Source organism: Triturus cristatus, chromosome 2_1 (assembly GCF_964204655.1).
Source record: "Triturus cristatus chromosome 2_1, aTriCri1.1, whole genome shotgun sequence".
Lineage (NCBI taxonomy): Eukaryota > Metazoa > Chordata > Amphibia > Caudata > Salamandridae > Triturus > Triturus cristatus.
The window spans coordinates 251,381,608-251,407,750 of NC_140581.1; the positions used below are offsets into that span (position 1 = coordinate 251,381,608).

The 26,143-nt window shown below is 43.7% G+C and overlaps 1 protein-coding gene and 1 long non-coding RNA gene across 2 annotated transcripts in view; one reads left to right on the forward strand and one right to left on the reverse strand.

Annotated features, from left to right (window-relative positions):
* Nucleotides 1-25,349, forward strand: part of LOC146864046 (uncharacterized) — a 186,705-nt gene extending 161,356 nt beyond the window's left edge. Inside the window, exon 3 of the long non-coding RNA XR_014970038.1 lies at nt 25,218-25,349. This is a non-coding gene — a long non-coding RNA (uncharacterized LOC146864046). The remainder of the gene's footprint in view (nt 1-25,217) is intronic.
* Nucleotides 1-26,143, reverse strand: part of ADAMTS12 (ADAM metallopeptidase with thrombospondin type 1 motif 12) — a 4,274,824-nt gene that overhangs the window by 4,177,396 nt on the left and 71,285 nt on the right. The window lies entirely within an intron of this gene.

Here is a 26,143-nt window from a genome sequence, read left to right on the forward strand (position 1 = left end):
GTAAATTAGTTTTGCAGAAGAGTTATACTAAACCTAAACACACATAAATAAACATTATTTTCTCATTAATAAAACACTGTCAACAAAACAATTCCAAAGAAAAGAGATTGTATCCTGAAAGGGAGGTCTGGAAAGGGAAGGATTCCTCTCCAGAGAATTAGAAAAGAAAGGGAGTTTGCCTTAATCTAGACCCACAATTAAGCGAGGTGACAGAAGCGAAATCAGAATATCAAAATAGTAGTACGAAGGAGAATGCAAGTCAGATATGCTGTTTTAAATGCTGTTAACAGTTAGGCTACTTTTATATTTATCTGCTTACTATAGAGAGAAAAGGCTCTCTAATGTGCCTTCATAAGGGGGATGTAAAAGTATGATCAGAAAACATGGAGTCTAATGAAAGAGACTTTCAGGGAAACGGTTGCCAAAAGACTAAGGGTCTGATTACGAGTTTGGCGGTCCGACCGCCTGACTGCCGCGGACTCCAGTAGACAGCGGCGCTGGCGGTCTACCGCCAGCAGTATTACGAGGTTTTTGATGGGTCAGCAGTGGTCTTTCTGACGGCGGTTAGTGTATTTCCATATTGATCGATGCATGTGTGGACACTACAACTGCAAGTCTTGAATGTACACATATGTATGCTACATGTGTAAAAATACCACCTACCCATTGCTGGAGTGTGGCCCATATGTGTCTAGTACAGTCAATGGGTATATGGTACAAAACAGACTTACCTGTTTTTTGGCACAAAAAGGGTCATTTCTTTCAGGGTGCAGATGCTTCTGGGAAGGGGGACCTGTAGAAAGGGATCCACATCAGAGTCTGATGGGAAGAACATGAATTGGGTGAATATGCACCGCAAATCCTTCAATTTTACTGGCTCGAAGCAGCCGTTCCAACCTGTCTTCGAAAAGCCAACTCGTAATACTACCGGCAGTGTACTCCTCTGCAGTGCCCTATGGCTGCTGCTTTCCTCCCACTGCTGTTATGACTGTGGCTGGCTGGCGGTGTCGGCGGTTTTCCTGCAGTCCTGCCAGCATCAATCCGACAATCTTGTAATACAGTAGTCAGCCCGACGAGGTTGTGGCGGTCGGACCGCCACTGCAGCTACGGCAGTCTCAGGACCGCCAAACTTGTAATCAGGCCCAAAGACAACATACAAGATTAAGTTGAATTGAAAGCCATTTATGTTAAAAGCCACAAGCCAAATGGAGATAACTTTTTATTCATTAACACCCCCCTAATTTAAAGTACATCATTAAAAAATAGCAATTATCCAGTAACTATAAGCATACATAACTACAATAATAGAGAAAGGCACTCTTTAGACTTACCCCATAAAAACACATTAAATTACTAAATAAACGTCTCAAATGCTATTTAAAGTAGATGTTTTACACACGCCCTCTAATTCTAAGTGCATAAATTGCCCTTAGGGGAAGGGGTCTTCTAAAAAAGGAAAGATTCCCTAAACATGAGGCTTCCAGAAGTCAGCTCATGTATTAGCTTTTGTGCTCGGCTACATTCAATACCAAGTTTTCAGCTCAAGAAGCAGTAAGTAGAATTGACAACAAGCATGTTTAATAAAAAAATTCCTGCAGAAGGCAAATTTTACATCTGCTAATTTGGGAGTGTCCCAAGACAAAAATATGATAACATGCGTTTAAATAATATTGACGCTAAACACAAATTAGTATTTGGTTAAATATTTGCGCTTTATGAAGTTTCTTGTGATTGGCAAGCGATCTCCTTGGAGCCTCAAAACCATTTCTAGGGCGCAGTGTAAAACTGCAAATGAAGATGTATCCTTAGTGGACTCTCAATGTAGATTATACCCACTAGAACAAAAACAAGCATTAAAAATGCAATAGGTCTCGCCTTTCATTAAATGAAAGCCATTTGCTTTGCTATACAATACCATTAGCAAAGCAAATAGCTTTAACTTAATCAAAGGCGAGACTTATTGTATTTTCAATGCTTGTTTCCATTTGCTTTCACCCCCAGCAATGGCAGCATTCGCCAGTGGTGGGCCCAGGAAAATGATAATAAACAAGATGGATTTAGATCTCTTGAGTGACGTGACATACAAGGTTTTTCTATGCTTGCCATGGCCAGGCCTGACCACTCTATCCATGTCAGCAACGGACTCCACTAGAGTGAATAAACAAATCTCACTGCTATTCGGTTCTGGATTAAGCGCTATACAAACAAACAAAAAGTCCCCTCAAGCCTTGTTTCCAATGAACCTTTTTTCTCACCTCACGCATATCTGGAACGAACCCCTTTAAAAGAGTGGGAAAGTATCAATGACTACTGCTTAAGTTGAGAAAAAAGACAGTAGTCTTGGTTGCCAAGGTTGAAATTGAATGAAGTTTCTGTACTTAATTAATGAAAGGTGTTGAAACATTCTAAAAAAAGATTTATTTTTGATAAAAAAGAACACAAAAGAATGAATTGTGGTCTTGTCTGAGTTTCTTGAAATGTTGTTCACTTCGGTGACGATTCAATTGACAAATATAAGTTAAATAAATCCTCAAGGTTTATTTGTGTGTTAAGATATTATACCCAATCCCTTGGGGTTTACTGGGTTGTCCTATTGTTGTGTACATTTGTAAGCGCAGATCTTTCTGCAAGGGCCCTTTTGAAAAAGTGGTTGTTTTTGATTATTTGTATTGTTGTTACACTGAAGGTTATTTTAGAAATTGTTGTTAGCAAAATTGTTAGTTAGAAATTTTGACAGAAAGCATTATTTAGTGATCAACCACAAATACTGCTCCCCGATGTCAGAACAAGAAACACTTACATACTCAGACGAATATATAGCAAAGATAGCAGGAGGACCATCTCTCCTAGGTCCATCTAGCGGTGGGAATAGTCAGAATATCCAACAGACCTCATTAAGGAATAATCTAGAAAGGCTACATAAGAAACTCATAAGAACAGAATTACATGCCAAATTCCTTACAGATTGTTTGAATAACAATATAATCCCGGTGGAGTTACAGGTACGGAATATTCCAGTCATTTTTGTAGATGATGAGGACTTCAAAGTAGGGTTCAGCTTCGTTTCAAACAAATGCTCACGAAGCTGGATGGTTCTCAGCATAGAAACAGCTTTAAAACATATAGATAAGCTGAAAGCAGAGATAGCAGATTTGGAAAAACAGATTCTAGAGGATACTACAGTAACGGATGCCCGAGAATTTTTGCAAAAACTAGAGACTATTATTTCCGATTTTCAGAAAAATAATATACTAAAAAAGACAGAAAAATTACAAAAAGATATAAAGAACTACTCTAGAGAGCGGACCTATCCATTTTTGAAAAAAGATTTTTTTCAACAGAATCCTAACCAGTCTAATTGGGTACCTAAACACACAACGTTCTCTGATACTGGTTCTTCCAGTTCAGATGAGAATAACAGCCGTGGAGGTACTCCTAACTATAGATACGGCAGAGGACAGAACCGGACCACTTCATCGTCGTCTTTTTTAGGAAGGGGCACACACCCACAAAGAGGCAGAACACGCAATACCAGGAGAGGGTGGTTCAGGAACCAATACACTCCGGGATTTCGACAGACCAGGAACACATATTACGAATGGTAGAGTCAAGGGTAACGGATAGTCCAACCACAATGAGTAGACATAATCACCAGAATTTAGAGGTAGTTCCCATATTCAATCTATTAAAACACGAACTTGGTAGTAAAGAGATTGAGTTGCTGAGTCATGGGCTATCGTATGTTCCTACCAATAGAAATGATATGTTTGTAACAAAAATTGAATTGTACAAGTTTTTCAGAACTATTCGTCTAAAGTACATGTTCAGTAAAACTCCTTTTGTCACACAGAATAGTGTTACAGGTCTACGTTGTCCCTCAACTTTCTATCCACCTACTAATTTGATTCCCAAAGAATTTGTCACTTTTGAAAATATAGTACTGATGGAAATTGACCAAATGTTCAAAGACAGACAATATGTAAAATATAACTTTACAAAAGACGAACATCTTACACTGAAAACCCTTTCTGGCAGGGATGATATCATTATCAAACCTGCTGACAAGGGTGGTAGTATCATTATACAGGACAAAATTGATTATGATGCTGAAGTTTTGAGTCAATTAAATAACATCACCCATTATGTGAAATTAGCAAGAGACCCCACAGACAGAATCAGAAAAGAGATCCTTGATTTGACAAAGAGTGGACGTGACAACCTATGGTTGAGTCCTAAGGAATTTTACTACCTGAACAAAAATGACTTTTCCATACCAGCGTTTTATACGCTGCCAAAAATACATAAGGATGACAAAAAAAACCCGGGAAGACCTATTGTGGCTGGCTGCCAATCTATTTTACAACCTCTGGCCGAATATACAGATTTCTTCATCAAACCGTTTGTAGTGCTGACAAAATCTTATACAAGAGACAGCACACATGTGATTGTGGAGGTAGAGGGACAAGCTTTCGATAAACATCACAATATCCTCGTTACGATGGATATAAAAAGCTTGTATACCAGTATACCCCAACATGAGGTGATCAATACTATATTAGAACAAAGAGTCCGCCCACATCAGGTACCGTCAGATTTTATCATCAAATGTGCAAGAATTGCACTTGAACAGAACTACTTTATTTTCAATGGCGATTTTTATGTCCAAGTGAAGGGAGTCGCTATGGGCGCAATTTTTGCTCCAGATATAGCGAATCTATATGTAGCTGCATTTGAAGATAAGGTGATTTATAACAACAACCCTTTTGAGAAAGAGATAAAAAAATATCTCCGTTACATTGATGACGTATTCTTAATATGGGAGGGTTCCGTTGATAGATTACACGAATTCCTGTCCTGGGTCAACCAACAGAATAACCACCTAAAATTTACTATGGACTATGATGTACAGGCAGTCAATTTCCTGGATTTACGGATCTCGAACGATGACGGCAACCTGTCTACTAGTTTATTTACTAAACCAACCGCAAGGAATACATTGCTTAAGTATTCCAGCCATCATCCACGTAACCTACGAGATAACCTCCCGTTTGGGCAGTTCCTTCGTATCAAACGGAACTGCACCAAACGGGAGGATTATTTCAGAGAAGCCAAAATATTACAGTACAAATTGGGGATGAGAGGCTACCCATATAGATTGGTCAAACGCTCTCTCAAAAGAGCTTGGTACTATGATCGACAAGCACTATTGGAAACAAAAACTAAATTGGCATCCACACAAGAGGTTATTACCTGTGTCACAACTTTCGGAACTGAATCTAATTCTATCAAGAAGATAGTAACCAAAAATTGGCATTTGATTCAAAAGGTAGAACCCCAGTTGACAACACCTCGTTTTGCATTTAAAAGGGCAAGGAATCTAAAAGATTCCCTTGTCAAAGCATATAAAGAACCAGCCCCTACCACTCTGACAAATTTATGGGGACTTCCACCCATAATGGGCCACCATCCCTGTGGACATTGCACAGCTTGCCCCACAACATCAGTGGTAAAATCCTGTGTTTTGAATGGAAAAGAATGGGCATTACGACAACATACAAACTGTCTTACTAGGAATGTGATCTACTGTATAGAATGCCCCTGTGCCCTTTATTATATTGGCAAAACAACGCAAGAAGTTAAAAAACGTATAATTCAATATCAATCGCGTATCAGGTGCAAGATTGTAACAGCACCCATGGTGGAACATTACATTGAAAAGGGGCACACCCCTCTTGATATGAAGTGGTTTGTGTTAGAAACTGTGAAAAACACTAAACGCAGACAAAATGTGGATCGTCTACTTACAATGAAGGAAAACAGGTGGATCTGGTCAGCTAAAACTGTTGAGAAGGGACTGAACTCTTATATTGAATGGCAAACTTTAGCCACCTTGTAAACTATGTAGTTTCCTTCAGCTCCGAAATACATCAATATATCTGTGCTCGGGTTCTGCTGTTAGAAAGCGAATGAGTGTATCTGTATTTGGAGTCATATGTTTGAACCTTGACTGCTATTCAATTGATGGTGTGGGATGCGTCAACTAGTGACTTACTGAGTCAGGATATAGTGCACAAGATTCTCCAGTCTGTATACAAATATGACTATGGCTGATATTCTTACTACTGCTCAGGATTGAGATTAGTAATGAGTTATATCATGTAAACAGCTTTTAGTTTGATATGTTCTTAATTGTGTCACCTAGAACATTGGTATGAAAAAGGGCACTTCTTGTGTCCAAGGATAGGGTTGTGCCGGACTAGTAGGCTCCGTTTAAAGATGGCTGACAGTTGACACTCTATATCTGACTGATCTTTATGACGCCGTAACCCACCTAACAATCATTCATAACCTTAAAACGGTCGTGTTTGAGTATATAATATGTGACTGGTATTAATTTCTATATACACTTCTGCTGTTTATAAAATAGGTGGGCTAAAAGTAGAGAACCTTATGATGCAACCGTAGGCATTTAATATTGAATTTACATTGCTATGTCGGAGCAGACGACTCCGTTCCAAGATGGCCGACGCATTTAACCCTTAGACAAGGCGGATTGCGATGATGCTAACGCTTAAATGATTCCCACACGTGGGGGTGGTGGCTTCTCGGATTTGTTGAGCGAGCGGTACGAAGAGAGCTGACTTGGTGGAGACGAAGTAAGCGCCTTTCTTGGGAGGGCTCTGCCACCTCCACATAATAGTAGGTGACGACTTTCGTTTGACCCGGTTTCTTTCTTTTCAGATTGTATAAGCGCAGACGAAGGTGGTCGCTTTATGTAAGTACTGACAGACAGCATGCTTACCAACTTTCGTTTTGGAAATAGGTCTTTTGAGGAGACTTAGGACTTTCATTCTGCTTTTAATTCTGTTTTAGATTGAGCGCTCTCATATAGAATTGGATTACGTGAGCTTAAGGCATCACATGAAAGAATAAGTAAGTGTCTCGGTTTTGATGAAGGGAGGCATAGTTGTTATTGGACGTCTTTTGAGAAGACATTATTTGTGGTAGAAATTACACACTCTAAAGTTTACTCTACAGCACATATTTGGTGTTACTTGGTCTTTTGTCATGGTTTTGGGTCACTAGGTGAATTGACACGGACACACTTTATCGGGTGGTTTAAATGGGAGACATCTGTTTTCCTTCAGTGTAGTGACAATAATAATAGATAAGCTCAGATGATTAAAAATGTTAGTAATTTATGTATATTTCTATGATAGATACGTGGTGCAACTTGAGTCCTGATGATGGTCTCAGGAAATGAACTTTAAGAGACCGAAACGTCGACGCTGTGACACTTCTTCAACATAAATAATTTTCATGTGTTCTGTTGCATATATTACAAATGTGTAAATTGGTCTAATATCATATGACCAACTGTGTAAGGTGCATATTTGTGTAAAAGTGTCAATGACTACTGCTTAAGTTGAGAAAAAAGACAGTAGTCTTGGTTGCCAAGGTTGAAATTGAATGAAGTTTCTGTACTTAATTAATGAAAGGTGTTGAAACATTCTAAAAAAAGATTTATTTTTGATAAAAAAGAACACAAAAGAATGAATTGGGGTCTTGTCTGAGTTTCTTGAAATGTTGTTCACTTCGGTGACGATTCAATTGACAAATATAAGTTAAATAAATCCTCAAGGTTTATTTGTGTGTTAAAACACTCCATGGGGTAGGCACACTGCTGCCAAGCCTGGTGGATTCAGGGACCACCCACCCAAGACATGCATCGGGTGAACACGATATCCACCATGACAAAAAGAATTTGGCTCACACGTGTCAGCCGCGTCATGACGTGGAAGCAACGTCCATGTTGGATGTGTAAACGCAAAAGGTTGCATTCCTTGGTTACTTATCTGCTCCGCCCCAGGGATGCACGCCACACACAACCCTAGGGAAGGTGTAAGGAGGGGGGGCAACTCTCCTCGTGTTTCCCTCGTGAATAAGGTGGAAGACCGCCATAAACATCGGCATGAAAGTATAATCCTGATAAGGCAGTTGAGTTAAGCGCTCCAAATTCTTGTAGAGCCGACTCGCTCTTTCAACCTTCAGAGGACGATAAAAAGAGTTCTTGTATAATAGATAATGGTGCTTGTTTTTTTGTTTTACAATGCTGTGAAACAGTGAGAATACGTGCTAACAAGCAGTGTATGCATTTGTCGTAGTTCATACATAGCGCGAAATTGGCCCAAAGGCTTTTTACCAGCACCAAATTACATTTCACAAAGTCAGATTTTACTGATATAATTCCAGGCAAGGGGAGATTAAGCGATTGGCCAAGGAATCACAGGATGGTGGAGTCAACGTCAGGACTGGACACTGGTTCCCAGGTTTCAATGACGGCAATTCAGTCCGGTGAGCCACATCTCATCCCTTGGTTTTATTAATATCTCAATGGAACACTTGCCCTAAGCTCAGGGCGCCCCTATATCTAAACATAATGGTCCATTCCAAGACCCAGGATCCCTCAGTCTCATTCACCGCATGTGTCACTAAATACAGGCCGGACTGCCCCGAGCGGCTGCTTCCAAAGAGAACCAACAACCATCCCGGGCCCCGACTGTCAACACCGCCACTGTCCCTGAGAAAGAGGAAGCTCTGGGATGGGGTGTGTTCGCCGGGCTCAAGTGACGGTTGTCTGAGGACAGTCTCCCACACTCACTCACACGGAGGCGCTTCCGGAGCCCAGGGGCGAGAAGGGGCGCGGACAGGCGGCTCCAGACACCATGACACCTCCAGCCAGATAACGTCAGCAGCTGGCAGTAATTACAGCTTCTGCCGTGTTTGTGCGTGTGGAGGAGGGCGAGGGTTGGAAAGAAAGGTCAACACGCCCCATCCAGTAAATAAATCCACCCTCCAGGCCAGAGAGCAGGCCCTCTCAAGCAACACATGTCAACAGTTTCGAAGTGGAAAGTGGGAGATTTTAAACAAGCACTCGCCATTGCGGGAAGGCAGCGCTGTTTATTTTTGCATCACGCTTTCACTTTAAAGTAAAAGTGCGATGCAAAAATAAACATGCAGTGCCCTTTTGGGATGGCCCATCCGGACTGGATCGCATGGCTTGTTTACATAACACGGCTCCTTGCGATAAGAAACTGCTTCACGACAGCTGTGAAGCGGGCGATCCAGTCCGGATGGGCCGGACAAAAAAGTGAAAAGGAGGCACCCCAGAAAGCTTATTTCCAATGGCAGGCCACCGTTTACCATAAACGGTGATGCAAGCCAATGGAAATAAGGGGCAGGGCTTCAAGCCGTTCTCTCTAAGTCCACACTGACAATAAACCTCGCCGGGTGAGTGGCGCATGTGCGCAGCAACGCTAGGCGAGACCTAAAAACACAGGTGAGTCCACCAGCTGCTGGTAGACAGAGAAATGCAACCTCCAGTATTGCCATGTCCATAGAAAATGTATTGGGTATCAGTCTTATGTAATGCCTCGATCTAAGTTAGAAATATATTGTCCTTTCCCTATCAATGGAGTGGTAATCCAGCCCAACCAAGCCGAAAGAATCATGAAAGAATGTGGGCAGTGCACTGTCCTAACAGAGTTGGAAGCAGGACATCACTTTCAACCTGAGAGACAGTTGCAAATCTAACCCTTCTTAAGAAATCTCAGATAGGCATTCCTACATTATAGAGCCCTGAGTTCCCCCAAGCGCCTAGTCAAAGTAAGGTTGGCCAGAGAGGTGGCTCCTCTCGACACTTGAAAGAAACACTAGTCAACTTCTGCAACACAAGCGAAAAGTCCTATCAAGACAGCACAGAATGGACCTGTGGATGGGGCAGAAGGAACACCCTCAAAATACAAGGGGTGATATCCCTTAATTGAAGCTGCTGTATGTATATGTCATCTTCATTTTCACCCAGGCCAACATGACCTCTGACTCCATCTCTATCTTATGTCCTATTGAACACAATAATAAAATGCTACTGCTAGGTGTCATTGTTTAGTCTACTTTTCTTACAATACTATACATATTTCCTTGTATACAATTAATATACATGGTAATGATGCTCCTTAACAATGCAAGGCTATGCGCTCAGTGCCACCAGATATGCGAGAAATACCGTGAGTGAATACACCCTACACTTCAAAGGTCGTCCAGCATAAGTTCTCACACTACTGTCCTCTCACTTGTCACGAGGATCCCCAAGGGGCGCGGTGCTCCATAGAAGGTAAGTGAGGATTGAAAGATCCAGAGAGCTGAGCCTACAAGGCCAGCTGGCATGTCCTCAGGTACAGCCCAGGATTATCTGTGCACTAGCTTTGCTCCGCTTGATACAGCTATGTGGCTCTCGCAACTTACTTCTCAATAGCAGGTTGCTAGTCTAGTTAGGCTGCTTGTCTTCCTAGAGAACGCACATATGTATACCTTTAGTTATATTATGGTATGAGACACCCATAATATTTATTGCATCATGGAGTAGAACATTTTGCAGCATACGATTGTCTTTTCTCTCACCTATTGAAACTAGTTCTTCATTTTAATCACTTTCATCCGTTTTCCATAGTTTGAGACCTCAAAAGAAGTAATCTATTGAAAATGAGTAGCACAGTTTAAAATAGATAGAGTCACCCTACAACTGTGTCCCCGCTTTCTTTACAATCCAGTTCCTGGCAACTTATTGCCCCGTTCTACACCTGACAAACCATCCCAAAAGCACAGGTGAATAACCTGAGTCACGCCTGTCCCTCTCCCCAAACAGTTCTGCACCTGGTTGTCCTACAACAGCCTTACCCTTTAAACGTATCCTATACTTAAATATTCCGTTTTCCTTCAGCCCGCAAAATGTCCCATACCAGAATGTTCAAAGATAACCCTCAGAACGTTATATGCAATTTGTCCTAGACCCCCCACCTATAAACAGACCCATATCTGGTTCATACATAGCAAACCCATGAAAAGGTGTTCTATTAAAATATTTCGTTCTATATATCAACCTGCATTTGCATCAACTCCTCAGTGTCATATACCAGCATATCATCAACACATGTTGACGCAGAGCTAAGCACAATTAAATCTACGCCTCTATAGTGCCATTTTACGCTGAAGAGATGGTATCCTGCCCTCAACCCAAACACCACAACCCTAACCTGCTACAGGTCAGTGTGTAGAATCAATTAGTGTTTAACTCTGGTATTTTCCGTTTGAAGCTATTTGTTGGTCCAGTAATTCATATACTTTTTGCCATCTCTATCTAGTGTAAATACCAGTTGTTGTTTTTTGCCAACTTTTGTAGAATGGAAGTCTTAGCTGACTTAACCAGGATTGACAGTCATGAATGCATGTCATGTACACTTTAACTGGTGGTACAAGAGGCTTGGGCAGGAACAAGCAAGGGACACGCAAGAGCATTTTCATGGATTTAGACTGGGGCCATGCGCATCAACTTGGAAGCCATTTTGGGACGATGGTGATGTAGCGCTTAAAAGTTTGAAAATCGTAGGGGTGCGTTATATTCACTGTTAGTCGGCACCCGCATATAATCAAATGTGTACTCAGGTATTTTGTGTGCAATGTATTAAGAATTGTATAATCTATGTCGATTTCAATAGAAGTGTTAGCTATGTACAAGCATATTGTGAACGTATTAGAGAACTGCATAGAGTTTAGCTTACTTGAACGCAATGTGATGTTAAAAATGTGTAACTTAGAAAACGTGTCTGTAGACTGTTTAGTTTGACCACACATGAAAGAAAGACGTAAATGTCAATACTGTGATTTAGACATGCTTGTGTAACCGTAGTAGTGGCCAGAATTTGCATATATCGTTGAGGCGAAAGGCCTGGTATTTTCTTATGTTAGCCAAGGGCAATAGGCCAAAAAGGATTTATTCCAGTAGAGGTTTTAGGCTGTAGTAAATTGCAAGTTAAAAGATGTGAAGTATGTCTGTCTTGCATGATCTCACCCCAGGTGCAAGGACAGTTGCTCGTTAGTAGAGAAGCTCTTTGTTCATGAATTGACTTATGTAGTAAAAGCCAGACATGGGAGTGCATTGGAATGTGCCAATCGTAACTCCTAGTGCGGATGGTGTCTGGGACTCAAGGCCAAGCGATGGACGATGGAACTGGACAGCGCTCTGTGGAAAATCACTGAAAGACGACTCCGCAGAAGAGGAGGTACAAAGGGCGTGTTCTGAGATTTGGGGTTCTGTATTAGGGAAAGTGCCCCGAGGGTGGAAGCAGTTCAGAGCAGCCCAGAGCAGAGAAAGGCTAGGCGAAGGGATAGAGGGGGCAACTTAGACCAAGCTCTCTAAGGGCCTCATGTAGGTAGCGAAATACCGGTCGGTAACGGCCGATTTTCGGTAAATATGCCGTTACCGACCGGTATTCAGACAAGTGAGATGTAGGAGTCCAAAAACCACTTTTCGGTAAATATGAAGCGGTAAATACCGATTCATAGTTACCGAATTCTAAAATACCGATTCATATTTACCGAATACATAAGTAACGAATCGGTAAATATGAAGTGGTAAATATGAAGTGGTAAAAATGTAAAATGACATGTAGGAGCAGTCGGTAATTAAGAAATCCAGGAAAATCGGTAAATAAGAGTCGGTAATTAACACGGATTGAAAGCAGGTGGTAACCATCAACAATGCACATAAGCAATCCCAAAATGCAACAGCGTGGACAACATGGCCGCCATGTACGTCATTGCAAGGCGCCTACGTCTACAGGCAGCAGGACTGAGGGTGTGGCGACGGGAGGAACAAATCTACAGACAGCGCATCACACTATTACAGCTGACTGATGCAGAGATACATGAGAGGTACAGGCTACACCCCGAAACCATCATGGACCTGATAAGGGACCTGCACCCACTCCTGGACCAGCCAACAAGAAGGGCGCACGCCATACCACCACATGTGCAGGTGCTCTGCAGCCTACATCTACTGGCATCCGGCAGTTATCAGGTGGTGATAGCTGCGGTGGGTGGTGTATCCCAGAGTTGCCTGTCCCGTTTCTTCAGGAAGTTCCTGGATGCCATGATGCAGAGAATGCACCACTACATAAGCTTCCCAAACACACAGGCTGCACTGCAGAAAACAAAAACAGACTTTTATCACATGGCACAGTTCCCCCATGTCATCGGCTGTATTGATGGTACACACATCCCAATCTGTCCACCAGATGATACAGAGCACATCTACAGGAACAGGAAGTCCACCCACTCCATCAATGTGCAGGTGATCTGTGATGCAGGGAACATCATCACAGATATTGTTGCAAAGTTTCCTGGGAGCACCCACGACTCTTACATCTTCCAGAATAGTGGGATCTACACACGACTGAGTGCCGGAGAATTTGGAGAGGGATACCTGCTGGGTAAGTAACAGTGACGCCCCTTGCAACCTGCAAATCAGAGTGTATAGAGGCATGTAACTGATGGTTCCTTTTTACTCATCCAGGCGACAGTGCATATGCATGCCGTTCATTCATCCTCACTCCCTACCTACACCCAGCAACCCAGAGTGAGAGACGATACAACGTGGCCCACAAAACAACACGCAATGTGGTGGAGCGCACGTTTGGACTACTGAAGAGCAGGTTCCGCTGCCTCCACAAGAGCGGAGGCGCACGCCAGTACAAACCCATCACCTGCTGCAAGATTATTGCCACTTGTGCAATGCTGCACAACCTTGCCACGAAAAAAGGTACAGATGTGGAACTAACATATTTTGAGGACAACGAGGATGAGTCAGGCCAGCCAGAGGGCAACGCAGCTAGAGTGCCAACTGCAATCGATGGGAGAGAGAGACGGGCAGAGATCACATGCAACTATTTCTGAGTAAGTGAGGGGACACAGCGAGTTGTGAGAAGTCATGACGTAGTTTAATGTGGCACCACGCCATGAACACATGAACAGGCCAATCTGGCAATATACCATCTATACAAGGAGTATGTCCAGGGTTACGTCACCCAATGGGAAGTGGCTAAGCAGGGCCACATCAATGTTTGCGCATACGCGCTGCAGTGGTGGATTGCACGGCCTGTGCATCCTCACTAGAGCCAACCCCAAGCCGCCTGCTGCTCCTGCGTGCTTCGGGGACGGGGGGTGTGATGCTGCTGCTGGTGTCGATGCTCTCCGCAGCATCCCCTGCAGCAGTTGTCGACGCCTGACTAGTCAATAGCACCCCTAGTGCACTTGTCACCTGCACCATCCCCCGAGACAGGTCGCTGCAGCACTGTGTTAGGCCCTCCTGCATCGTCACAGAGCGCCGGCAAAGTAGGGAAGTCGCAGTTGCCAGACGGTTGAGTGCCCTGCTGGTAGTGTCCCTTCTCTGGCGTTCCCGGCGCCGTGCTTCGATGTCAGCATCTAATTTGCTGCACAACTGCTGGATTGACTGGGACATGTCCCGAATGCCCGCAGCCATGCCGCCAATGTTTGTGTCCATGTTGACTAAGCTTGTCTTCATCACCCGCATGTGCCTCTGGACTGACATAACTGCCTTTGATTGCAGGCGCTGTTGCTTCAACATTTGGCCCTCGAGCCCCAAGAAGACACCATGGCCGTCAGTGGGTGCTGGTGGACTCTGGACACGCGACCTGCGGCGCCCTCTTGCTCCCGTCTGTGCTGCCTGTGAGGTGTGGGGCACAGTGGGATGGCTCCCTTCCTGGTGCCCGGTGCGGTCTTCTGGGCCCATGCTGTCGTCTGACGAGGTGTCGAAGGCTCGTAGCCTGGCTGCTGGACGCCTCCTCATTCTCACACCTGCAAGCGGAGATGTGGCCGGTGATTCGAACATGAGTGGCGATGCTGGCTGTGGTTGTGGTGATGCTGGCTCTCGGTGAGGTGATGCTGGCTCTGTGTGCGGCGAGGCTGGCTGTGTTGGTGGTTCGGCTGCCAGTGGGCCTGCTCCCTGGTCTGAACTCGTGCTGGCTAGAGGTGATTTTTGTGGCCGGTGTGCCGTCTCCCCTGCAGCATGCCCTGTACTGCATGATGTCACATCTGTGGACAGAAAAACAACATTGGCTCAGTGTCCCCGAAGGGCTGCATTGCAAGCGTCACAATAAATCATTTCACATTCCAATCTGTCCTCTGTCTCCTTGTGCCTCGAGTGCGTGACATGCCTTGTTGCCCTGTGACATTTACGTCATGGTTAGTGTTGCCCTGACTACATCTCCCGGAATGCATTGCTTGTCTGCACTGACACGTGTGGACTGCAGTGTGATTCTCGTTTCACAATGGGGGATGTGGGCTAGGGGTAGGGGAGGCTACATTGCTGTGCTTTCGTCTTACCTTGGTGTGTTGCGGCTCTGGCAGAGCTGTCGGCGTCCCCAAGACCCACGACGCTCTCTTGCTCGATTGTGGCCGCCACCAGCTCCTCCAGTTCGGTGAGGGCAGGTGCCCTGTTGGTTCCACCTCCGGTCTGGCTGGCCTCCTTCTGGATGTCGCCCATCTTCCTCTTGGTCACAATCCTCAGGTCATACCAGCGCTTTTTGAGGACCTCAATGTCCCTGTGGGTCACTCCCACAGCATTGACCTGCGCCTGGATGGCCAGCCATATGTTGCGCTTTTCGGCCTCAGGCACTTGCAGGGATTGCCTCCCAAACAGCTTCTGGTGCTGCTTCACCACCTCCTCCACCAGCACCTGGAGTTCCTTGGGGCTGAATTTGAGCTTCCTCCTCCTTTCCCCTCCGTCTTTCTGTGTTCTCTGGCTGGACATGCTGTTCGTTTCCCGCTCGCACATGCAACTGCTCCCTGCCTCTCCTCTGCACTCCAAGCCTCTCCAGGGTCGGCTAATTATGTACACCTGCCTGGGTGTGGCCACGTCGGCTAATTGTGTACACCTGCCTGGGTGTGGGCAGTTCCTGGTTGGGTGGGCTGTCGTTGCACAGGATTAGCTGTTTCGTCAAGTCATGTGATGTTATTTACCGAATCCGTACATACCGATTCGGTATTTTCCGATTCGGTAGATACCACCTCGGTATTTTCCGAATCGGTAGATACCACCTCGGTATTTTCCGATTCGGTAATTATCACCTCGGTATTTACCGAATCGGTGAATTCCGATTCGTATTTACCGAATGTTACCGAATCGGTAACTGTTACCGAATTTTTACCTACATATAACTTACCGATTCTAATTTACCGATTCGGTACGGCTCGGTATTTAAGAACCGGTAAAATTTATTTACCTACATGAGGCCCTAAGTGAGGACTTCTTAGGAAGTTTCACTCTGACACCTTTCGACTGAGGGTCTCAAGGGATTGCTAAGTAGGGATGTCATCTAGTACAGAGTAGGGACAGAGATGGTATGGTCCAGTGTCCCTAATATCGACATTGGCTTGGTAGTTTTCTACCTCATGCTTTTAGAGATTGTGCTTTTAGTTATTTTTAGCCGTATGCGGATTCTTCGTAGAGTAGCCTTTGTATTAGTGCCTATGTACTTGTTGTGGCTCGTATTGAGGACTCTGTATCTCCAAATCTTTATGCTGATAATAAAAGCCAGAGAGCCAAGAGATTAAGTCTCGCGTCTTTGATTATGGCAAACTGTGGACAGTAATTTTGATAATTGTGTTTATTCCCTCCACGCTATTGGGCAAGTAAAAAGTTCCATCCGACCAGAGTGGGTTCTAGTGGATAATTGCCAGATACTAAAATGGGCCGGAGCAATGGCAATGAGGATTCCAGGCCTGAGGTTAGCATATTTTTAGAAGGCAAATCTAGGACTTCCAAGGCTCTGGGGCTGATTTAGAGTTTCACACTAAATTGGGACCTGAAACTCTGAGCCACAAATTTTGCTAAGCTGTACAACTCAATAAAATCTTTTTAGAAATGACAGGAGCAATCCATTTGTGTGCATATTACTGCACCCGCTTTGCACTCTCGCTTACCTCCAGCAAATAGAAGTGTTAAGGGGAAAGTAGGTGAACTAATCCTTTGCTGCTAGTTTCAAAGGGTAAGGCTCAATACTTCATTTCAATTTCTCAATATTTGTAATAACAACCCGGAGTTCAGAGTTATTGGCCAAGCGCACAACCGAAGAAATTCACAGACTCAAGTGACAATTATGTACCCAAGTCTCGGAAATTATTCTGGAAACAAAAAACAAAAAAAGAGAACCCAAATATTAGGCTCGGAATCTTTTTCTTTAAAAGACACGTTTCAGCAGAGCAGCGCGGAATATTCTAACTGGCACAAGGAGCATTCAGGGCAATGGGGTGCGGTGGGGGATGGGGGGGGGGGGTCCGAACACAGCCCTCTCCTTTACCCTTATCTGAGCACACTTACCCCCTGTGGCAAAGACCCTGAGCCCCAATACCTCAATCCTGTTCACCACCTCAGCAAGATATTGTGGACTCGGGCCCACCAGCCGGCCGGCTCTCAGGTGCACCCCTGTCCCCTACACGCATGCTCTCTTGCCACCCCCACCATTCGCAAAGAACAAGAGAGCCCACCAGGAACACCATTGTTTGTGTTCCATTGCCCCGTGGCCAGGCTTAGTGCATCTCGCTCCAGTGCCTGGAGCTATCCGGTTCCTGTGTTCCCTGCATTATGCACCGCTGCCCTCAAGCTGTATCCCGGGCACATCCTCTATATTACCCATCAGAGGTGCCTACGTTAGATTCGATTGTCAGTGCACGTTGTGTAAGAGCATAAAAATGTACAAATGCAAAATGCACAAAATCAGTGGCTTTGTAAAGCGCTACTTTTCATCTGAGAGGGCATCCAGGCGCTAACCAGGTCTGAACATACTAACATGCATCACTAATACGTAATAAGCAGAAATGGAGCGAAGCAGCACACACAAGACAACAGAACATGCACAAAGAAGAGACAGTGCGACACATCAGGATCTGTTTGCATTTACCTTGCTGCTGCGATGTCTGCTTTTGCCAAGTCTAAATGCTGTTTTTCAATATTCAATTAATCGCCGAGTTACAAAGAAACATATGTATTTATATTTGTATGCCACCTGAATGGTATTAAGAGTTATTGTACATTTATTTTCACTGGAACAATCTTTTCCAAGAAGCTCTTGCTGTTTACGCCTTCCCCTGGTTACTGTGGCAGCACATTTGTTTGTCTAAGAATAAAGGACAGTAGCATCACGAAGTAGCACATAGTCGGCATTAGGTAGCATCATGTTCTTACAAAAATCCTAATTATGTGAAAAGTACACATCATGGAGAAGATTTGAAGAGTTTTAGAGCAAAACTCCATTGACCTTTGTCACCTTGTGCACTGTTACCTAGAGTAACTGCCAGTGTCGGAAAAATCTGCTGATTGTGCCTTCATTTAACAAAACTCGACATGGCTATGAACCGGAGGCTCTGTCCAACGCTGCTAATGAGCCCAAAAAGTCAAAAGAGGGAGGGAAATTACTCGACTGTTATAATTCACCTGCAATTTATTTGGGCACCCCATATTGCAAGTGCCCTATACAGTCATCCTCATGGCCATAAGTCTGGACGATGAAGGGACAGCACATGCCACCAAAGTAGAATAAGAGACCAGTATGTTCGCACCACCAAGAGATGCTAAAGTAGGAAATAAGACCGGTGAGGCCAGGGAAACAGATAGGGATAGATAGAAGGAAGGAAAGGCAAAAATAAGCATGCGACAGAGCATCCATACCCCAAGCATCATTTACTCTCCCAGGCAAAGCAAACACCTGCAGCAAAGAGGTCTCCTGGCTGGATGCAAACATATCCATCCATGGAGCCACCAAGTGCCCCATGATCTCTGGAACACCTCAGGACAGAAAGAGAAGTTCCTCGAAGATGGACACACAATTCAGGGCATCAGCTTTAACATTGTCCAACACCAGAATATACAAACTTAATATTGTGAATAGATTAATTTCCACTGAAATTTGCAAACTGATTGTCCACCTGAACTAGAAAGAGATCTCTCTTGGAGCTGCAAAGAAAGGAACCGGGGAAACATTCTAAGAACATAAGCTCCCACAATTTCAGAGACATACTTAGCACCTGTTCTGACCGCAGTCACTGATCTGAGTCTACGCTAAATGTGACCCCCCAACCCTTGTCACTGGCATCCAGAGTCATGGCTTCATGCTGAAGAGGCTGAAGCTCAAATCTCCTGTGGAGGTGATCCTCAACCAGCCACCACTGGTGAGACACCTTAAAGGGGGGAGATAACAACCAGCTGGTCCTAAGGACTCTAGGTCTCATCACAATACAGCATGCAGAACCATTACTTTATGATGAAGCCTGGGCCATGACAAAATGAAAACACGGGCGCCAGTGGGAACGCCAAGACAGAGACAAATCTGAATCACCATTAGAGAATGGCCAGTCTAGAGACCCCTTTCATTAAAGTAGTCATCTTGGGCCATATGTAGGTACCTAAATACCGGTCGGTAACGGCCGAAAATCGGTAAATATCCCGTTACCGACCGGTATTTAGGCAATTGAGATGTAGGTGGCTGGATTTCAGGATTCGGTAATTTACCAAATCGGAATTTTAAGAAATCGGTAAAATACCGAATCGGTAAATTACCGAATCCTGAAATCCTATGTAGGGGGCACTCAAGTGAGTGCATTTTTGGTTTCTGGATTTGTTATTTACTACCAACTACAAGTTTATGGTAAATACTGAATACCTTTTAAAAAGCAATTTTGTGCTTTTTGAAAAGTGCCATGTGGCAGACATACATGCCCTAAGGGCATGTATGTGCGCCACATGTGCATACATGCACGATTCAGGGGTGCAACAGGGTGTCAATGTGACACCCTGCCACCCATGAATATGCTCCCCCTATTACCGATTCGGTATTTACCGAATCGGTAATAGTGAATGGCTTCCCATTTATTCCTATGGGCCTCCAGGCCCATAGGAATGAATTGGAAGGGATGCATTATTACCGATTCGGTAAATACCGAATCAGTAATACCGAATATTACCGATTCGGTAATGATTACCGAATGTTTACCTACATTCTATTTACAGATTCATAAATACCGAATCGGTAAAATTCGGTATTTATGAATCGGTAAATAGAAATTATCTACATATGGCCCCTTGAGAGGAAAGCTGGCCAGATAATCATGTGTGTCCCAGAGTGCAGGACAATGAATGAGAATTACGGAGGTGCACTTTCTCAGACCACTGCCAACACCAAAATATTTTTAACTAAAATCCTTCATAATGTCTCAAAGGTGACCTCCCAACCACAGATGTAACCGGAAAGGAGAAGGCTGAGGAAAGACCATAGCCAGAACCACTGTCTCTGGGTGAAGAAGAAGAAATGGTGCCAGAAAGACGGGAAGGACCCTTTGCTTCTTCTTTGGACATAGCAGCAGTCAGTAAACTGGAGCCATTTGTAACTGGTGAAAAAAGCTCCCCCATGGCCTCACTGAATGCTGCGAATGAAATTTCACCATAAACCTGGTATCTTCTGCAGCCTGCTTCACGAGTTCTCCCAAGTTCTTCCCAAAGAGTTTCTGGCTAAGGGAAAGAAGTTTGACTAGCAATGACTTTTGTGAGGCCTTAATATAATCACATAATTGGTGACATGCTACAACTGCAGCCGTGGCCATCAGCTCAGTGAGCTTAAACACAACGAGGCCACACCAAGGTAAGCTGAACTTGATCCTCCACCATAGTCTTTTTGATCCATAACAGGCATTTGGGTGTGTAAACCACACAAGACGCAACAACCCCCCATCATCCTGAGAGAGAGGGGGAATTTTCCCTTTAAAGTTTGAAGTCTTCAGCATAAGGGTAGCTGGCTGGATAGCCTGCACAATAAATACTGGTGCACATGGGAGTGTAAACCTTGAAATACCAGTAAGGACAAAGCACAGCAAGCGCAACTGGGCAAAGATCACAACAGCTGTGACAGTCAAATCTCTACGTTGAAAAGGCAGGGGCGATCGAAATATCTAATATCCAAAGCACCTGAATAGGGAAATAAAGCACACCAAGATAGACCTTGAGGAGGGGTGCAGGAAAATGCAGGTTCATACCCATTTTTAATGCGATTTTTTAACTCTGCACACCAGGACACAGCTGTCTACTTCCCAGTGCATGAGGTCTAACCCCTAAAGCATGTCATTGACTAATTTAACTTACCTATAAGTCCGTAGTACATGTTACAAATTGTACCCAGGGCCCGTGTCATTAGTGGACTACAGCAAATATTGTGCCGACACTAAAGTGATAATGCAAAACATGACTGTAGGCCAGCTACCTGCAACCTGGCTCTGCAGGTGCAGACTGCAATAATGACCTATCAAAATATCCCCTTTTCATAGGCCTAAACCCTCCTTTTAAATATTAAAAAGTCACCCCTAAGATAGGCGTAAGTGCCGATAAGACTGGGTGAATAGTATTAAAAAAAGGATACGTAAATGTTTAATTTAAAATAGGTCTTTAAAAGCCCTAAACAGCTATCTTTATTGTGATAAGGCTAGCTGTTGTATAAGAAAGAATCAGGAGTTAATATTAAAATCAAGTAACTTTATCTTTGCCTGGGAACCAGATAAGAATGTAATTCTTGGACTTTTTAAAACTGTTATCACAAATCCAATCCATTGGCAAACTTGCCTGCCTAAAGCCCCTAGAAGCACATGTGCATGAACTTCCAACTGTCAACCAGGAGATGAATGGCTTCTTGATGAGGTGTGAATTGACCTTCCCCTGACAGGATGGCATGGGGGTGTGTCCCCAGCCCCTTGCAGGCCTTTCAAAAGATGCCTACCCTGTCACTAGCATATGTAGCTCACATGTGGGCCAGCCTCTGTATTGTCCTTGTAGCCATCCAGGCAACAGTCCTAGTGGTAGAGGAACTGTAAGTTTTGAGTGGCCACAGGGGAGAGTATACTCATGTGGAGGGTATACTCATTTCCGTGGCCACACCTCTAGGGTTGGCACAGAAGCTTTGAACAAGAGAAGAATGGCTTTGCCATGTTGGATTAAATAGAGTGGGCAATGTGAGATTGTGTGCAGTAGGGCACACAGGTGGGTAGGATTACCCCTGGGAACGTATTTCCCATTGGTTAGGAATGGATCAGGATTCACCCGCAGACTAGTGAGAGGCATAAATATGGCACCCCTGGGCACCCTCTTCAGAACACTACTGGACCTATGGAGACAGAAGAAGGACTGCACATGCTGTTGAGACCTGTGAGGAGAACCCCTTAGGGATAGACCTGCCACCACTTGTACCCAAGACAAAGAAGTGGACTTCAACGGTCAGTTGGCGGACCTCCTATTAAGCTACAGGGACACAAAATCTGCAGGAAGTCCACTTTTGTGGAAGAGCCCAGCTGACCACTTTCAACTGGATCTGCCATTGACGCTGGTCTCTGGTGTTGCAGTGAGCCTGCACCCAAAGCCCTGTTCCTGAGTTCCTGGAACACTTGACTGTTGTCAGAGTGTACTCCTCCTACCACACCTAAAAGGACTGGACCAACCTGACAGCCGATCCACCAAGGGTATATCACTGGTGAGCCTGACTTTGCTGCTGGTACTCCTATGTTCTTCCACGCAGCAGCAGAGATTTGTTTGAACTTCTGAGACTACAGACGTTTTGGAAAGTGAACATCATTTAGGAGGACTATGATGCGAAATAGGGGATAAGGGGTAATGCACTCAAGTGACACATAGGTGTTCAAAAAGGCGAGTAAAGCGAACAGACCTTTTATGTGTCTTTGTACCACCTTTTTAAGTTTGCCTTAATGGTCCTCTTTCCATAGACAGTGGAGAGTAATCCTACTAGTAACGTATAAAATTGAGCTTAAGAGTGATAGAATTTTAAAGGAGTACACTGACGTTATTACTGTAGCGCTTTCCAGAATGAAGAAATCTAAAGCTAGCCCCAGAAAAAAAGCTCAAGATTTATCTGTAGTGAATGTCTACCTTTCACCGAAAAGAAAACCAAGATAATTTATTTAAAAATCTTGTCCTCGTAACTAAGAAAATATAAGGCACACTTCCTTTCCTATGCTACTTTTGGGGGACTTTAAGCCAAAAACGTCATCCTCTGAAAGGACCGACGAGTTTCAGTTAAATAAGCGGAATACTCATTCACTGTAACAGTATTCAATTGAGGGAAAAAACCTAGATACAGCATTAAAATGTACTAAGCTGAGCATAATAAATGGAAGATACAATAGCGACCAGGCAGCAAGCCATACATTCAACAATGAGGGGATATCTTCCCTCATTACCTACACTATTATTTCCAATCAATCAATCATTCAATTTCCCAAGTGCACAACTACTTCACTGAGTGTCCCAGCGCTATATACAATGGCATTCACCCTACCCTAATCACAGTGAATAACTATGCTCAGAAAGCAGTCCCAAGCACCATTTTATAAGAAACTTTCTGAATTGACCTTTGACCTCAGGTAGATGGAACTGAAGGCAATTTCAGGCTTGAGATAGGAGAAGACCGTGCCTCCCCACTTCTTGTGTTTGATTCTCAGGACACAAAGCATCCCTACATCAGAGGGTTCTAGTTGGGTGGTAAAGGATTAATCTATTTTGGAGGTAATGCGGTCCGGAGCCATAGAAGGCTCTGTGTACCAGAACTAAGGTTTTAAAGAGGATCCTCTCCCTCAGCCAATGACGCTCCCTCAAATAGGGAGAGTTTGGGATTCTTTAATAGTAGCATAGCTGCTGCATTCTGTAGAACCTGCATCCTCTTCAGAAGGTAAACAGGCAAAGCCATATGCGGAATGTTGGCATAGTATAAACTAGAAGTGATAAGGGCATGAAGCACTGTTCTCCGAAAAGGTAGCAGGACAGATTTTTTTTGCCAAAGATTTCACTAGAGCAAAGCATGAGTGGACTACTGCAGAAATCTGTGCGCTCATAGACAAATGAAGATCTATCCTAACTCCCAGATTATGTGCCACTGTGGTCGAAGGGAGAGTGGAAGCTGTACATGCCTCCAGGCAATTGATTCCCCCTCGAGGTGGTAGGGCGTTAGACAACAAGATTTCCATTTTATCAGTATTACGTTGAAGGTAGCTGGCCCCCATCTACTCAATGGCTGCTGTCAGACGGTTCTTAAAAGAGCTTTGCACCTCAGATATATAATTCTCAACAGAGAGCTGTGTATCGTCAGCATAGGAGACAACGTGTACCCCTGCAGATTGTACTAGCGGGACCAGAGGAGACATGTAAATATTAAATACAGTTCGGCTAAAAGGGGAGCCCTGCGGGACTCCAAACTTGAGCTTTTGAAATCAGAAGATATGGGCCCATCCAAACTGCATGGCATATGAGATGTAAAAAAAAAACAAATCCATGATAGACTCCAATGTCTTCCAAATGCTTGCTGAGGAAGGATATTCTGTGACACTGTATCAATGACTGCTTATAGGTCTAATAAAAGCAGAGCACCCTGTTTTCTCTGATCCAGGGCCAATTTGACTGAATCAATCACCTCCACAAGTGCTGTCTTTTGTACTGTGTCGAGGCCTGAAACCAGATTGTGAGGGATGCAATAAATTTAAACTGCTCCGGTCAATTTTTCCTGCATCTTAGAGGCAGCCGGGAGTAAAGCGATTGATCGAAAATGGCCAATTGTGTACTAGCTGATGGCTTTTTGAACAATTGACAATTGAACAATTCTGGCCTATTTCCAACAGGATGGCGCAGTATATGCAAATTAAAATCTCCTAAGAGAGTAAAATGTGAGAATTGATGTGGATACTTGGCAATTGTATCATCCAGTGTTAAGACATCATCTGCATAGCCTGAGGGCAAGTAAACCATGACCCCAGCTAAGGAAGACTGTGCTGAGATTGAAGTACAGAACCCCAAGGCTTAAGCTCCTTTGAATTCCTCCAAAGTGACCAGGAACACTTAAAGCTGTTTTTAAAGGAAATAGCCACGCCGCATCCTCTATTACCTGGAGCGGGTAAAACAAAATTATTTTGGTATACCCAATCCATTTATATATCTTTATATTAAAAGGACTAAATGATAAATATTAATGATTAAACTGTGTGCTGCGGTAAACTAATCAACCTTATTAATCAAGAGAACATACGTGGGAACGCATTTGCATGGCTAAATTAATAGGTGAACTAAGATTGTATGCATATTAAAATTATATGTTTAGTGTAAGCAATGTTTATGTGATTTGCGCTTAAATAAACCCGCATTAACAGCTTTAGTTGTCGCATATGGCTAGATAAATGCATACACATAAGGGTATTAGCAAGGGAATAACATTGTTTTATTCATTTCCATGTATTAATTACGTTTTGTGTTTCTTTACCTTAAGTACCTGCTAAAAGATGGCCGCCAACTGAATCCACACTAAAGTACATGACTTCATGCAATTGACAGCAGAGGAAGGCGTCTGCACTGACTACGCAGCAACCTCTCCTTGAACCCCTGTACCAGGTCCATGAAGACTACTCTGGGCAAGAAGCCAATGTCCCTGAACACGGATGAAAATGTTACTAGTTTGGAACCAAAGCCACCTTTCCACAATAGACTGATACATTCCTGACCTGGGAACGATTTTCCCATACGCCTGGTTGAATACATCATCCGAATGTGAACATTAAATAAGTTACTTAAATTCTTGGGACGGGACTGAATTCAGCCAATGAAATGACTAGAAATGATGAAATGTTTCTTTTATATGCATAATTTCAGTATAAATATTAGTAGACCAGATAGGGAAATATTCGCCGGTTACCACCCTATGATCTTGAGACGCACCGTGATCAATGCTACTCACGACGCTGACAGCAGAGGACGGGACGCTAGACTCTTTGATGATTTTCTGAGGACCCGATTCTGACTTAGAGAACGAAAATTAGCCAGAATAGGTAATTATGACTCAAGATTCTATTGCTCTTGTTAGGACTTTGATTTACAAATTTAATTAGATAAAGAATTGATTGTTTGAAGAACTGTGTCGGGTGGTTATTTCTTGAAATGTATATTTTATTAGCATAAGTATTGAAGTGTTTATCATCACCTCCCTAGCCAACTAAATGATCCAATTGGCCTCCGGATGGAGGAAATGTCAGGATAAAATTAAATAGATGTGGTCTCCTCCATCCAAGGGAAATAAAGCTGTAGTTCGGAAGGGAAATTTGAAGACCCAATCTCCCTGTAGGCACGGATAGATTGATGAGAATGAATGTTGGTGTTATGGGCCCCACCAGCGTGTGATGTGTGTATGTGCGTGTGACT